Below are 15,821 nucleotides of genomic sequence, written 5' to 3' on the forward strand. Positions count from 1 at the left end.
GGAGTGACTGCCAGTTCTTTGTATTATTTCTCCTGAGAGAACTCTGTCCCAAAAACTGTTTTCAATCATTTATCTCAAAATCCTTACTCTCTTCACTCTAATCTTGTTCTGAAGAAAAACTCATTGTCCAAACACCCTGGAATTCGCAGAGAATTAAACCCATTATTGTGAATGTTCTTACAGATGGATCAGCCTCAGGTTTCTTTTATCTTTTGCACCTAAATCTGAACTCCACAGCCACTGGCGTGGCTATCGTGCAATGTGGCCTATCGTTGACCTGCCTACAGTATATAAAAGCACCATCTTTACACTTTTTCATATATCTGAGACTTATTAATTTAGGAGACATGAAAACAATCACGCATTGGGAAGGAATGTCTATTAAAATTAGAAATAGACTGCCTCCATCCCGGAAGACTATACTCTGCTTCTAGATATCTATAAATGGACTATGCAGAAGGAATGACTACCCGTAGGACACTGTAGTAAGGTTGTGCAGGGAATCTTAGCTCCCCATTACAGCGACTCACGTGACAGTGTGCTTTTCTGATCACCAGGCGTTGTGTACTCGTGTCTGCAGGAGACTCGGTATAGGGAATTGTGATTTTGGCCTGGGTGATGTTATTTGCTTTCTGGATCACCAAGTACTGATAATGGATGCCTGCTTTTCTCCACAACAGCCCTGGGCTATACCCAGAAGGATGCAGTGTCAGAGAGGGATGGTCGCTGGTGAGTTGAGCCTTTCCTTTGAAGATAAGATTGGGGGCTGTAGAGGCCACTGAGTCACTTTGGCTGCAAAAAAAAAGGAAGAATAACTTCAAAGCCAAGCCGGAGCGACAGAATGAGAAGCAAAGTCCTCTGGACTGTGAGCTCCATCGGCAACATCTATTGGATTTATCTCTGACCTACACATGGGCATTCTTTGAATGAAGCTTCAAATTCCAGCTTCTGATGCAGAGAATATGAACTGTAGGCCGGAGGCGGGCCTGGGGGAAGGCACTGTGTTTGGTGACCTCGGAATCCTTCACGTGCTGGCAGAGGCACCCCTTAATTATTTTAGATGATTGATAAAGTTGCAGTTGAGCAGATTAACGATATAACAGGTAAATGGAAGTGTGGGAACCATGGTTGAAAGTTCTAAAAACCCTGGCTTCAGACAGGAGCTGGACCCTGGGTCTTTGTCGTTCAGATCTGGTCCTGTAAATTGAGACGACTAACCACATAGTACATGCCCACGTGATGACACAAATTGTGGCCACCTAGAGTCCTGGCGGCTCATGCTTCTCCGGCTCCTTCACAGGTAGCTGTTAGACATAGGCTCCCTCCCTCTGTCATCTGGAACATCAAGTGCCATAATGACAAAGGGCTCTTTGTCAAGTTTACGTCTGGCCCAAAGCTTGGGTAGCGTTTCATCTGGCTCTTGTAGTGAGAATGTAGCAGTCAGGCCTTCAAGAGCAGGGTCCTAGAGATAGTCTAATTCAAACCCTTCATTACAAGCGTAGTAAGATACGAACCACAGAATGCCACTGGTGCGGCTTAGTACAGTGCAACACTTGCGCTTTTGGTCTTATTTTCTTAGCATGTCCACAAAATGGGGCCCTTGCTGAGAGCAGAAGCCTGAACATGATTATTATAGCACTCCGGTGAGAGCTGGTGGAGAAGTGCAACCGCTGCAGACGGTTTGACCCTTTCCCCAGTCCCTCCTGTGACCTTGTGAATCCTTGCTGGTCTGGGCTGAGGTAACAGCACACAGGTTTGCGTTGCCCTTATTTGGCAAAAGTCAGACTCCCACTTGCAGGGCTACCAAGATAATATGTCATAGGCCACGTCATCCTAGACTGACAGCACACTGCCAGAACAGAAGAAAGACAGCCCGTGCTGCAGTCTGGATAATGTCCCTTACCTATTTGGACTAAGCCTACTTTCTGTAGAGATGTAATAAAGGAGAGCAGAATCAAAAACAACTTATCGTCCAGGATGACCAATTTAATAAAGGCTGTAAAATAAGAAATCAAAACATTTTTTCTAAACAATGTTCTTGTGCCTGCTTATCTTCCTGGCTAATGGGCTGACTTTTTGTATTCCTGAAAACTACACAAGAGAGAGTGGGTGGATAGACGCTCTCTTTTGCAAGTATCACAGGTCCTGGGGTCTTCCCAGAAGTTGCTTACCCGGCCTCGATAAAACTAACTGCCTTTGAGAATCTAAATGTATTTAGGCCTCATACCATGTTATTTCTGTTTTTTTTTTTTCTCCTGTTTCACTTGCAACAATATAACAGTGTGTGTATAGTGTCTTCCTCTGCTTCTCGACTTACAGAAACTCCTCTACCACCTTCAGCTGCTGGATTTTCTCTGAATGAGGAGCCCAGACCTCTTAGACTTGGTTGGTCACCAGGTGCTTCTGTTCAAGACTCCAGGGCACCCTCGGCATCTATGGGTTTCTCTTTGTTACCCGATACATCGCAAGCATTTTCCAATGTGGTCTGTCTCTCCTTCATTCCTGTCTCTACTGCCCTGAAGATAGAAGTCTTCCAGCTGACTTCCTCTCTTCTTCCCTTTTGTCTATGTTCTCCCTTCCTGCGATTGCACACACCCTGGATCATCCATTTCATATTCCCATGGTCTATAACAATTCCAGGACTCCTGTGGGTTTCAGCCTCTCACTGTTGATGTGGCATTATCTCCTCACAGCTTTCCGGCTCCAAGCCCCATTCTCTACTCCACTCCAACGGCAGTGCATGGAATGCCTGCACAACGCTCTTCCAGGAACCTTGGAGGCCAGTGCTTCCCCATAGCCCGTCTTTAATGCAAGACATTGGCAGTAGACAGGCAAATAAGATGAGGGTGAAGACAGTCCCTTTCATTTCCAGCTCTGGCCAACGCCAGCACCCCAACAGCAACAGATGGTTGGCCCTCCAGGTCCAAACTCTTTTGGCTTTCTACAGCACCTTGCAATAACCCTTGAGGAACTAACAGCACCAGACACCATAAAGGCATGGATGGGGCACAACCTGTTTGCTGGTAACCCTCGCGTTCTCCATGGCCCTGTTTGGCAACGCTATCTTTCCCCGCAAAAGTCTGAACATGGCTGAAGGATGTTCCACCCCACTTGCTGGGCCCCAGTCATGGAGATCCCTCTCCTAAAAAGTCTTAAGCATAATTCATGTGCTGTTCCTGGACTTAACGTAGGTCTGAGCCACCAGCTGTGCTGTGTCCCATACTCACACATCACCAGCCCCAGCTTTAGTAGCTAACACCAGGTTTCAACCCCTGCCCCTTGATAGCGCTTTCACATTGCTTCCTCCGGGCCCTGTACTTATTAATCTCTGTGGACTTGTGGCCATCTGCTCCCTGTGTAAGCACCTTGCATTAATAATTAGTGTTCTGAATAACCCAGCATGATTTCTGTTTGACCTAATGAGCTTTGTCTGATAAAATCCTACACGTATTTTCCGACTTAACTTCATGCTACCGTTTTACAGGGGCATTGGGATCTTCCCATAACTGGATCTCTGAGGGGCACCCACAAATAAACGAGTTTTATTGCACTTTATCCCTTCCTTTCCACAAACGGATCTTCATTTACTGTTCTAGATCTTAGTAAATTATTGTTTACCACTTACTCAGGCACTCAAGTTAAAAATGACTTCCTCAGGCTTCTTGTACCTTACAAATCACACAATTCTCACAGCATAAATGTAAATAGATTATTCCCCAGTGTGGCAAAATTTGCATATCCTTTCCTCCCGTCTCTTCATCACTAACATTGTGGCAGGGGGCAGAGCAGCTCCCCCAAGTGCTAATACCTGAGAATCAGCACAACAGGCCCCTCCCCCAGAAGACCAGCTAGACGGACAACTTCCAGGGGAATTCAAGGGACTTAAAGTATACAGAATCAGAAGATACTACCCCGTGGTTTTGTTTTGCTTTGTTTTGTTTTCTTTTGTTTTGCTTTTTTAATTTTTTTATTTATTTATGATAGTCACAGAGAGAGAGAGAGGCAGAGACACAGGCAGAGGGAGAAGCATGCGCCATGCACGGGAGCCCGATGTGGGATTCGATCCCGGGTCTCCAGGATCGGGCCCTGGGCCAAAGGCAGGCGCCAAACTGCTGTGCCACCCAGGGATCCCTTGTTTTGCTTTTTGATTTCTGTTTGCTTCCCCCACCTTTTTTCCCTTTATTCCTTTTTCTTTCTTTTTTTTCTTTTTCTTCCTTTTTTCTTTTTTTTTTTCTCTTTTCTTTCTTCTTTCTCTCCTCTCTTTTTCTCCTTTTCCCAATACAACTTGTTTTTGGCCACTCTGCACTGAGCAAAATGACTAGAAGGAAAACCTCACCTCGAAAGAATCAGAAACAGTCCTCTCTCCCACAGAGTTACAAAATCTGGATTACAATTCAATGTCAGAAAGCCAATTGTCAGAGAGCTGGAGAAAAGACAGCAAATAGATCCTACACCCAGCAGAAGAAGAGGGTTAAAAACGATTTGAGCAGAACTCAATGAAATAGAGACCAGAAAAACTGCGACTGATCAACAAAATCAGGAGTTGGTTCTTTGAAAGAATTAGTAAGATAAACCATTAGCCAGCCTTATTAAAAAGAAGAGAGAAAAGCCTCAAATTAATAAAATCATGAATGACAAAGGGGAGATCACTACCAACACCAAGGAAATACAAACGATTTTAAAAACTTATTATGGGCAGCCATATGCCAATAAATTAGGCAATCTAGAAGAAATGGACAGATTTCTGGAAAACCACGATTAACCAAACCTGGAACAGAAGAAATAGAAAGCCTGAAGAGGCCGATAACCAGGGAGGAAATTGACGCAGTCATCAAAACCCTCCAAAGACACAAAAGTCCAGGGCCAGATGGCTTCCCTGAGGAATTCTATCAAACGCTTAACGAAGACACCGTACCTATTCTACTACAGCTGTTTAAAAGACAGAAAGAGATGGAGTACTTCCAAACTTCTTCTATGAGGCCAGCATCACCTTAATTCCAAAACCCAACAAAGACCCCACCCAGAAGGAGAATTAGAGACCAATATCCCTGATGAACATGGATGCAAAAATTCTCAACAGGATACTAGCCAATAGAGGCCAACAATATATTAAGAAGATGATTCAAAATGACCAAGTGGGATTTATACCCGGGATGCAATGCTGGTTCAACACACGTAAAACAATCAATGTGACTGACCATATCAGCAAGAGAAAAAACAAGAACCATCTGACCCTCTCAATAGAGGCAGAGAAAGCATTTGACAAAATAGAGCATCCGTTCCTGATCAAAACTCTTCAGAGTGTAGGGAGAGAGGGAATATTCTTCAGCATCTTAAAAGCCATCTACGAGAAGCCCACAGCAACTTTCTCAATGGGGAAGCACTGGGAGCCTTTCCCCTAAGATCAGGAACAGGACAGGGATGTCCACTCTCACCACTGCTATTCAACATAGCACTAGAAGTCCTAGCCTCAGCCATCAGGCAACAAAAAGGAATAAAAGGCGTTCAAATTGGCAAAGAAAAATTCAAACTCTCCCTCTTCGCAGATGACATGATACTTTACATAGAAAACCCAAAAGAGTCCACCCCAAGATTGCTAGAACTCATACAGCAATTTGGCAGTGTGGCAGGATACAAAATCAATGCCCAGAAGTCAGTGGCATTTCTGTACACTAACAACGAGACTGAAGAAAGAGAAATTAAGGAGTCAATCCCATTTACAATTGCACCCAAAAGCATAAGATACCTAGGAATCAACCTAACCAAAGAGGTAAAGGATCTATACCCTAAAAACTACAGAACGCTTCTGAAAGAAATGGAGGAAGACACAAAGAGATGGAAAAATATTCCATGCTCATGGATTGGAAGAATTAATGTTGTGAAAATGCCAATGCTACCCAGGGCAATTTACACATTCAATGCAATCCCTATCAAAATACCATGGACTTTCTTCAGAGAGTTGATACAAATCATCTTAAGATATGTGTGGAATCAGAAAACACCCCGAATAGCCAGGGGGATATTGAAAAAGAAAACCATATCTGGGGGCATCACAATGCCAGATTTCAGGTTGTACTACAAAGCTGTGGTCATCAAGACAGTGTGGTCCTGACACAAAAACAGACACATAGATCAATGGAACAGAAGAGAATCCAGAAGTGGACCCTCAACTTTATGGTCAACTAACATTCTACAAAGCAGGAAAGACTACCCACTGGAAAAAAAGACAGTCTCTTCAATAAATGGTGCTGGGAACACTGGACATCCACATGCAGAAGAATGAAACTGGATCATTCTCTTACATCATACACAAAGATAAACTCAAAATGATGTAAGATCTAAATGTGAGACAAGATTCCATCAAAATCCTAGAGGAGAACACAGGCAACACCCTTTTTGAACTCGGCCACAGTAACTTCTTGCAAGATACATCCATGACGGCAAGAGAAACAAAAGGAGAAATGAACTATTGGGACTTCATCAAGATAAGAAGCTTCTGCACAGCAAAACTGAAAGACAACCTACAGAACGGGAGAAGATATTTGCAAATGACACACCAGATAAAGGGTTAGAAACCAAGATCTATAAAGAACTTATTAAACTCAAAAGCAAAGAAACAACCAATCCAATCATGAATTGAGCAAAAGACATGAACAGAAATCTCACAGAGGGAGACATAGACATGGCCACCAAGCACATAAGAAATGCTCCACATCACTGGCCATCAGGGAAATACAAATCAAAACCACCATGAGATCCCACCTCACACCAGTGAGAATGGAGAACATTAACAAGGCAGGAAACAACAATTTTTTGTCTGCTTTTTATTTAAAAAATGACCATGATTCTTTGGGAGGTGATACAAGATTGCTTTCCAGTCAGATCATAATTTCCACAATTTCTGTAATAACTATAAATTTGAAAGTTTCTCACTCTCCCCCCCCAATTCACTTTTGGCACCTGTGTGTGAAATGTCACTTCCAAAAAAAGGGGGAAAATATGCTGAATACTGGGTTTTCATCACACAGTACTCCTTTCGTGAGGAAAAATGTTCTGGTTGCTAAATTGAGAATATTGATACAAGAATGCTTAACAATATCTCATCAGTAAAAGCCTTTTTCTAACCAACTCTATGGCTGTCTCAGAAAAAATTACATAGAAATAGCAGCCAATTCCTAGAGGTAAAAAGGCAATGGCTTATCTTCTCCTTTTCCACTTCTCCTAATTTTACATTTAGAATTAGAGCAAATCTATGAGAGGTAGCAGAAGGTCTGGCACAGGCTCTGGCTTCATGATTTGAAAATACAATTTCAACTCATCACATTCTTCAGAAGAACTCATTATACTTAAAAGAAACACACAAAGAGGCTCTCTTCACCTCTGCATGCAGAGGTTGACCAGAAGGACATACATTGGTTACCAACAGAGAAGGATGAGCCTACGATCTGGCAATTAGGAGATGGTGTATCCAAAGATATAGTCTTGACCTGGTTAGAAAACTGTGTCATTTGTAAAGTATATTACTCTTGAGTCTTCACTTACTTGCTAAAAAGAAGCTTCTACACAAAAAATCAGGATGCTACAGGAGAGAAATAGCTAACACAGGCTATAGTTTGGCTAATATTTAAATACAAAAGAATTCAACTTTCATTTTTCATATGTGTGAAGGGTTGTGAGCTTGTTACTGACCTATTTGGCCCAATTCATATTTATTTTATTTTATCCACCGTGCTTCAGATCCATGGGGTATTGCCAAAAAACTTATCCCAAAAATCTCTCAGTTTTTATTAGAGCTTAATGGATTTATTTGAATACTTCTGTTAAGCTGATAAGAGTTAGGGAGAGTCTTATCCTACTCCCTTCCCCAAACCTAATTAGACATTTTTATTTCAAAACAAAAGATGGTGATATTATAAAACTAGGGAGGGAAATAAGATGCTATGACAGTACACTTCTTTTTAGTTAACACTTATTTCTTACCTATAGCACTACGTATGTTGATAAAACTTTTGGGAAGGAGAAGGGAAGAAGGAAATTTCCAAAGCCTCCCAACAAAGTAGCCATTCCAAATGCATGGACAAGGGCTTATTTCTCCTGCCAGCCACTGATTCACAAATATTTTCCCCTTTAAAGAAGTATGTGTGAATGAGGTTGGGGAGAGCAAGGAACACATCAAGGGCGTCAACTATACTCTTCTCTTAATGAGCCCGCCCTATGTCCTTAGTGGTCGACTGACTTCATCCTGCCATCTTGGCTTTCACGGTAAGCAACATCTTTCTTTAAAACTTTTCTTGTTCTTGCTGCTTTTCTTGCCGTTCTTGTCTTTGTTCTCGGAACATGTTTTTGGCTCTGATTTCTCTCATTAGGTCAAAGAATACCTTGTCCACATTGGCTCGCGTTTTAGCTGATGTCTCCACGTACTGCACACCCCACTCCTCTGCTGTAGTCCTTGCCTCTTCGATGGGCACCTGCCTCCGCTCCTCTAGGTCGGACTTGTTTTCCCATGACAAGCAATGGACTTGCCTTTTTTTTTTCTGGACCACATATCCATAATGGACATACAGTGCCCAAGGCCCTCAGATGCAAGGAAATATCGTCCTTGTCTATGCTATACACCAACCAAGTAACAAACTGCTGCCACATCCATGGGCTCTCCTGGAAAGAGAGGTGTCCTATAGACTACTGGCGTGGACCGGTTCCACATCCAGCTGTCCATTGAGCCTTGGAGGCATAGCTACTGAGGTCTCCTCAATGCAGGAGAGAGTCGAACTTGAGGCCGCGGGGCTTCATCCCACCTGCAGGGGAGGTCTCCCCTGTGTCTTCCTCAGTCCCTTGCTGGATTGCCACCATACCGAGAAGGTCAGCCCTCCCAGTCCCCTTGGCTATGTAGGGAGCCCCCATGGACATCAAACTGAGTGAACTGCATGGAGTTTGTCTACTTTATGGATGGTATGTAGCACCATGCTACAGGGGGGGAGCTCATGTGGGAATATTTATGTCCCTAATAAGGACACAACCCACCCAACAGTTCAGCAGTAGAAGCCAAGCTTTAGGCTGCCATTTAGCTCTGGATGCCCTGGTCAGCAAATGGTTCCATCAGCACCTCTTACAAACTCTTGGGCCACTGTCTAAGAGTTGTTCCTTTTAGGGTAAGGAACTCAGGGCACTCTTGCCTAGAGATACCCCAAATATAAATCAAAATCACAGATGTCCCCACATGCAGTAAGGCCACAATGCAAGGCCTCCCTGGGACACCACGTGTCCTCCTTGGTGTTCCAACATTACAGATCGTGGCCAGACGCTCATTTTGCTTCTCAGGATACATAATGCTGGCCCTACAGGAGGGACTCAATAAGTAAAATCCCACCTCCCCTGGAGACCACAAGCAGCCAGTGGAACTGAGAGGCACACACTGGTCTCCTCAAACAACTCCTATTTAAGCTTCAAGGTGTCAAACGGGCCTCCAGTGGAGGCCATCAGGGGCCTTGACAACACAGAGTTTCAAGACAAAAGGATGCACGTGCAGTTATCCACAAGCCGACTTCGGACTGCCCCTGGGATGGGAGACCAGAGTGGCTGCTATCGGCGTGGGAAAGAGGGGCACTGGTCCAAAGAGTGTCCAGTAGAGATCGCACAGGTCGTGTGGCAGGACTTTACTGAGCAGCATAACGGACAGTATGGAGCAGTGCGCACGCCGTACACCCTGGGCTGCGGGGAACCCACGTGTTACAACGATGCATATGGAGCATCGACTCTTAGAAGCGCTACCGGGTCCGCTCTTATGAGGCAGTGGCGGCGGCAGCAGCAGCCTCTGCGTACAACTGCGCGGAGCAGTCCATGTCCCATCTGCCTCACGACCAGAGCACAGCTGGACCAGTCACCCCAACCCCACTTCTGTTGATCCCTACGACAGACACCTGTTGCCGAGCTCAGGGGCTGCTGCCACTTCGGCTCTGTGGCTGCTGCCGCTGCCAACACCTCGTCCTACTATGGAAGGGACAGGAGCCCCCTTCGTCGTGCCACAGCTGTGCTCCCCACGGTTATGGGCCAGAGAGTGAGCTGCCGCAGGCCTCAGCAGCTGCACGGATTCTCTGTATGGCATGGCCCAGTGTGAGCGGGAGCACATGTGGACCGAGCACGGTGCTCAGCCTTTTGAACTGGAGGTAGGATCATTGCGGACTGAACCCTGGGCTGCGGTCATATATGAGAACCTGCTCCGCGCGTCCCCTTGCCACGATGTTTCCATTGCTTCGTGTTTGAGTAAACAAAGGAGTTTGTGACCAACTGTGTTTTCTTTCTTAATTTAATTCTTATAAGTTGACTTTTCTTTCCTCTTGATACTAGTCCCTGTAGCCTTCACTCCGTTCCTTATATTCTCAGCCTCTGAGCAGCCCTAGGTAAGGATTATGCTGGCATCCCCTTTTTCCTGTACCGTGGATCCCCCTCTTATCTTGCTTTCCTTAGGAATTGAGCCCTTCTCCCTGTCTACCTGCAACATCTCCTTTCCCTTTAAAATGACCATGTAGTGGCACGAGACCTTTTACTCTTCTGTTAGCTCTGGGCCCTAACGTTGAGGCTATCTTCTGAAACTGCTAGGACCATTGGGGTTTTGGGGGTGGAGGTTGTTGTTTTGTTTGTTTTGCTTTATGTCTGACCTGTGATCGTGGTACAGCATTAGCTGAAATTTAGCCTCGTTTTATTTCACTCCTCCCACTTTTAAAAAATATTTTGACAAATAAACGTTTCTAACACTTAAAAAAAAGTGAGAGAAAGAGGGAGAGTACGAGCAGGGGGAAAGGCAGAAGGAGAGACAAAGCGTTCCAAGCAGCCTTCTTGCCGAACATGCAAAGCTTGGCATCTGGCTTTATCCGACAACCAAGAGATCATGACCTGAGCCAAGATCAAGGGGGATGCGTAACCGACTGAGCCACTCAGATTTTATTGATTTATCCATGAAAGACACAGAGAGAGACAGAGACACTGGCAGAGGGAGAAGCAGGCTCCATGCAGGAAGCCCAATGTGGGACTCGATCCGGGTCTCCAGGATCACGCCCTGGGCCGAAGGCAGGTGCTCAACCACTGAGCTACCCAGGAGAGGAAAAAAGGGGTTTCTGAGGCAGAGCAGCATAAAGAGACACAAGGAGACATGAAATTATATGGCTTGCTCACACAACGCTGGTAGTGAAGTATGGCTGAAACCTCAAAGGCTGCAGATGGAGTGCTAATATGTTTTCAATGACGCATTTACAAGTTTTGACTTATTCTATAGTCAAAGAGTGAGTTATGAGCAGACGACATGATTCTTTCTGTATTTGTATTCAAATTAAAAGGGAATGGAAGAAAAAAATAGGGAGATTACTGTCTCTCTAATTTATTTGTTACTCCTTGCTGTTTCTTAAACTTCAGAATAGAATTACTACCATCATTTTTTTTACAGTTTTTTTAATGTCTTTTATTTTTAATTCTTTTAAGTAATCTCTCTGCCCAACATAGGGCTTGAATTCATGACCCTGAGATAGATAAGAGTTGCATGCCTACCAACTGAGCCTAGCCAGGAGCTCCATTATTCATTGATCATCTTCATAACTACAACTTTTTATATTCTTTGTTTTCCTCATCATCACTTAGCTGCTTTGTTTTCTTTGCAGCCTGTTCCACTAAGGAGCAGTTGGTGGCCTCTCTTATTCTTTAACTTGAACAAACAGAAGGAGTAGCAATGTAAAAGGGTCCAGGGCCAACTTGACTTCAAATTCTTCCTCATTTCCAATGTGTCTTACAAGACCTCTCTTTTTGTTTCATTCTCTAGGATTAGAAGAAAGCCTTTGTTGTAATTTTAGTTAGCCTTATTAATGACACCTTTCCTTTATTTCAAATATTTGAGAATGTTTATATTATATGTAGGGATGAAGTTGAAGCCCACTGTTTGGGAGCCAAGACTGTATAGGAAAGACAGTATATAATACTTTGTGATATGAATGATTTATCTATCTCAGATTTCAGGTTACTGTTAACACTATTCTAAAAAGACAGTATCCATATATAGAAACATTTCTTATTGATAATGTTTTATGTAACTAAGTATTATGAAGATGAGTCCTTTTTGGTTTGATCTTTTTTCCCAAATTAGGAATGAGTATTAAGATTTAGCATCAAGTTTATGATATATTTGAATTTTTGCTCCATGCATGCAACTTAATTTTTGTAAGTTAATACTGAGTTTTATAATATTAAAAACGGGTGTCAGCCTCACATGCCCAGCTGGTGACAATGTGGGAAGCTAGTAGGGATGGGTCAGCTTAGAGCAAGTTAAGTACTGCATGAATGTATTCCAATTCAAAAGAAGAAAAACCATTCTGTCTGCCAAACAAAATATATTCTGAAGGCTGGCTGTTTTGTAATACTTGATCTGAAATTTTTGGGGTCTGAAATTTATAAAAGAATTAAATTATAAAATGCTAAATGGCTTGCCTTTATTATGAAGTAATCAGTTACTTTATTTTTTTATTTATTTATGATAGTCACAGAGAGAGAGAGAGACAGAGAGAGAGAGAGGCAGAGACCTAGGCAGAGGGAGAAGCAGGCTCCATGCACCGGGAGCCTGATGTGGGATTCGATCCCGGGTCTCCAGGATCGCGCCCTGGGCCAAAGGCAGGTGCCAAACCGCTGCACAACCCAGGGATCCCAATCTGTTACTTTAAAATCAAAAGAGAAGAAGAACTGGGGGTGGTGGAAGGGGAGGAGGGCGGGGGGTGGGAGTGAATGGGTGACGGGCACTGGGGGTTATTCTGTATGTTAGTAAATTGAACGCCAATAAAAAATTAAAAAAAAAGAAATAAAGCAAATATCATGAAACCTAGTTATTACAAATTGCCATCTGTATTTATAATAACATTGGTAGCTATTTTTTTCTAATAAGATGAGTGGAATTTCCTTGATTATAGGTTTATTTTTATTATTTTCTATTTTGAAACGGCCAATATGCTTATGAGTAAGATTTGTGTGGTCAGCTTCTGTTCTTTCATAAACTTCAGATAAAAATCATTTTAGCTGTAACCAAAACCTGAAGTCTTTAAAAAATGGCAGATGTTAATTTAAAAACAGCATATACTAATTTAGTTTGCTGTGTGATTATGGTCTAATGGAAGTTTCATAAGCTTTCTTTTCCCCTAACTCAGAAAAGTATATGTCAAGAGTTTTGGAGTATGTCCTTAGCCAAGAATTTTATCCACTTAACATATGTTTACAAACTTATATAAAGCAAAAACGAATGTAGGTAACTATAGTGAGCAAGAAATATAGTTTTGCTCATATTATCTGATGTTTGCCAAAAGAAGAATAAAAGATGTATGAATTAAATCATACAGAGAAAATACACGTTTGAGGAAATTCAACAAGAAACAGATATCCCTGAAAGAGAACTTGGTAGAGCCCTGCAGTCCCTCGCCTGTGGTAAACCAACACAGCGGGTTCTTACAAAAGAACCCAAGTCCAAGGGAACAGAAAATGGCCACAGATTCACAGTTAATGATCAGTTCACATCCAAAGTACACAGAGTCAAGACTCAAACAGTTGCTGCCAAACAAGGTGAATCTGACCCAGAAAGGAAAGAAACGAGGCAGAAAGTAGATGACGACAGGAAACATGAGATCGAAGCTGCTATCCTGCGGATAACGAAATCCAGAAAGAAGATGCAGCACAGTGTGTTAGTAGCAGAGGTAACTCAGCAGGTGAAGGCTCGATTCTTCCCAAGTACAGTTGTTATTAAGAAACATATAGAAGGACTTATTGAAAGAGAATATTTGGCACGAACACCTGAGGATTGCAAAGTATACACATATGTAGCATAAAATGCGTTCAGAAATTTGATTTATCCTTGGACTGTACTCTTCGCATGGACTGAGAAGTTCTTTTAAATCATTAAATATTAAGACGACCATCTCTTCTATTAAATTACAGCACATGTTCTAGACCATTCAGATCAAGCCTTTACTCCCTTTGAGAGTTTTCAACATCAATTGATTGAGCTTCAGGCTTTACAGAGTTTATCCCTGTAGAGATCAAATTTTTTTTTTCTGGTTCTTCAAAATTTTATTAACAAAACCAGGGAGAGGGGAGGCAACAGTGAGCAAACTGCACAGTCCCACCCAGGCACAGAGAATGGAGAGACAGAGGGACAGACAAGGACAGAAGAAAATCCTGAGACCCTCTGATACCGGCAGCGGGGTAGTCAAATGGTGGGTGGGCACAGGGAGAAACTCAGGGACCACTGGAGAAACAGATGAATGGCAGAGCAGCCAAACGGGGGATTCGGGCGGCTCCCGGGCCTGGAATGCAGAACGTGGGGACTTCGGGGCCAGTGAGGCTCAGCGGTCAGCACTGGAGCGCGGCTCGGGAGTGAGCGGGTCATGCTGGATCGTGAGGTGCAGCGTCAGGGCCAGTGATCCTGCCCGTCAGTCCCAGCCGTGCGAACGGTGCGTTCCTGCTCAAACAGCTCGTCCGGCTTGTACCACGCGTGCACACGCTCCAGGGCCACTCCAGCAGCCGCAACCTCTCCCAGCAGTAATGCGGGTACACTGGCGTTTGGGCAGGAGGCAGAAGTCACCCGCGAGCTAAAGACATCACGCACAAGAGGACACCCACATACCTCATCAGCTGGCACTTCGGGGTCCCGGGAGTGCTCGGGGCACAGCACCTGGAGCCGTTTACAGTATGTCTTGCTCTGAGGGTTGTAGACATCACAGAAGAGTCGTGTAGCTTCCCTCAATGTGTGTGGGGTACGTGGACCCAAAGGACGTCTGGCTCTCGTACTTGGCAGCAGCGCTCCATGTGGCGCAAGGCAACACGTGGGTTGATAGGGTGCCCGCAGGAGATGCAGAAGATCTGCAGGTCCGTGTCATCACTGTCACCCTCATTGCTTTTCCAAACAAGGGCCTGTTCTGGGATTGTGGGTGGACATGAAATGGGGACACTTGTCGGCCCATTTCATAGAAGCCTCCAGAGCTCTGCTACTATCGGCGGGTCCACCCCCCAGGCTTCCTTGGCCTCCCACCTTCCCCTCCAGCCTTGCCACACTTTCAGTGTGGGCTGCGGGGGCTGCTTCCGTACCCCTGTGGGGGCAGTGGGGTGAGTGGGGTCACCGTGGATCCACAGCTGTTCTGAGGGATGGATGCCTGGTGTGGGAACGCTTCCCTGATGCCACATCTTCCAACCTCCCCCAGCCCATGAGGCAGCTTGTGGATTCGACTGGCCTTGCCATCTGCCCCGGGCAGGAGGCCAGGCTTGCCTTTGCTCCAGCCCCAAGTGGCCAGGACAGAGGCAGCCTTGGCCGCCCCACTTTGTCGCGGACAGGCCTCTGACCTGTTCACATCCACTCTCTCCGGGGAAGCTGAGGGGAGCCGTATAGAATCCTTGTTCCATTGCATCATTACTGGAGTCTTGGGGCAGCTGCTAAAACCACTCGGTTTTAGTATTCCATGCGGGGAGTGGGGCAGTGTCCCATGGTGGGCTGGCCTGGGACCTTGTGCTGTGCTCCGTTCTGTCACCCAGTCACTGTAGATATTTTCTACCTTCCTGCATAACTCAGGTTCCAGGGTACGTGATCTGTTCTCGGTTCCCTTAATAAACAAAGTCAGTCCTCCAAAAAAAAAAAAAGAAAGAAAGAAATATGATCATCTCCTTTTTTTTCCCCCAACAATACCAGCCTTTGAGTTCTTTATTAAGCACCAGATTTTCACATGTGTCACTATAGGAGGGAGGCTTCAGATTCAACCAGACTCTGGCCCGTAGTCAGGAGAGATGTGGTGTGCTGAGGTATTCCTGTG

At 44.5% G+C, this 15,821-nt stretch overlaps 2 pseudogenes; one reads left to right on the plus strand and one right to left on the minus strand.

The window, feature by feature from the left end:
• Nucleotides 1–8,924: 8,924 nt before the first annotated feature.
• Nucleotides 8,925–10,156, plus strand: LOC119869168 (annotated as a pseudogene).
• A 4,207-nt stretch (nt 10,157–14,363) lies between these two features.
• Nucleotides 14,364–15,422, minus strand: LOC119869167 (annotated as a pseudogene).
• Nucleotides 15,423–15,821: the final 399 nt, after the last annotated feature.

The sequence above is a fragment of the Canis lupus genome, unplaced genomic scaffold (genome assembly GCF_011100685.1).
Source record: "Canis lupus familiaris isolate Mischka breed German Shepherd unplaced genomic scaffold, alternate assembly UU_Cfam_GSD_1.0 chrUn_S1665H1859, whole genome shotgun sequence".
Lineage (NCBI taxonomy): Eukaryota > Metazoa > Chordata > Mammalia > Carnivora > Canidae > Canis > Canis lupus.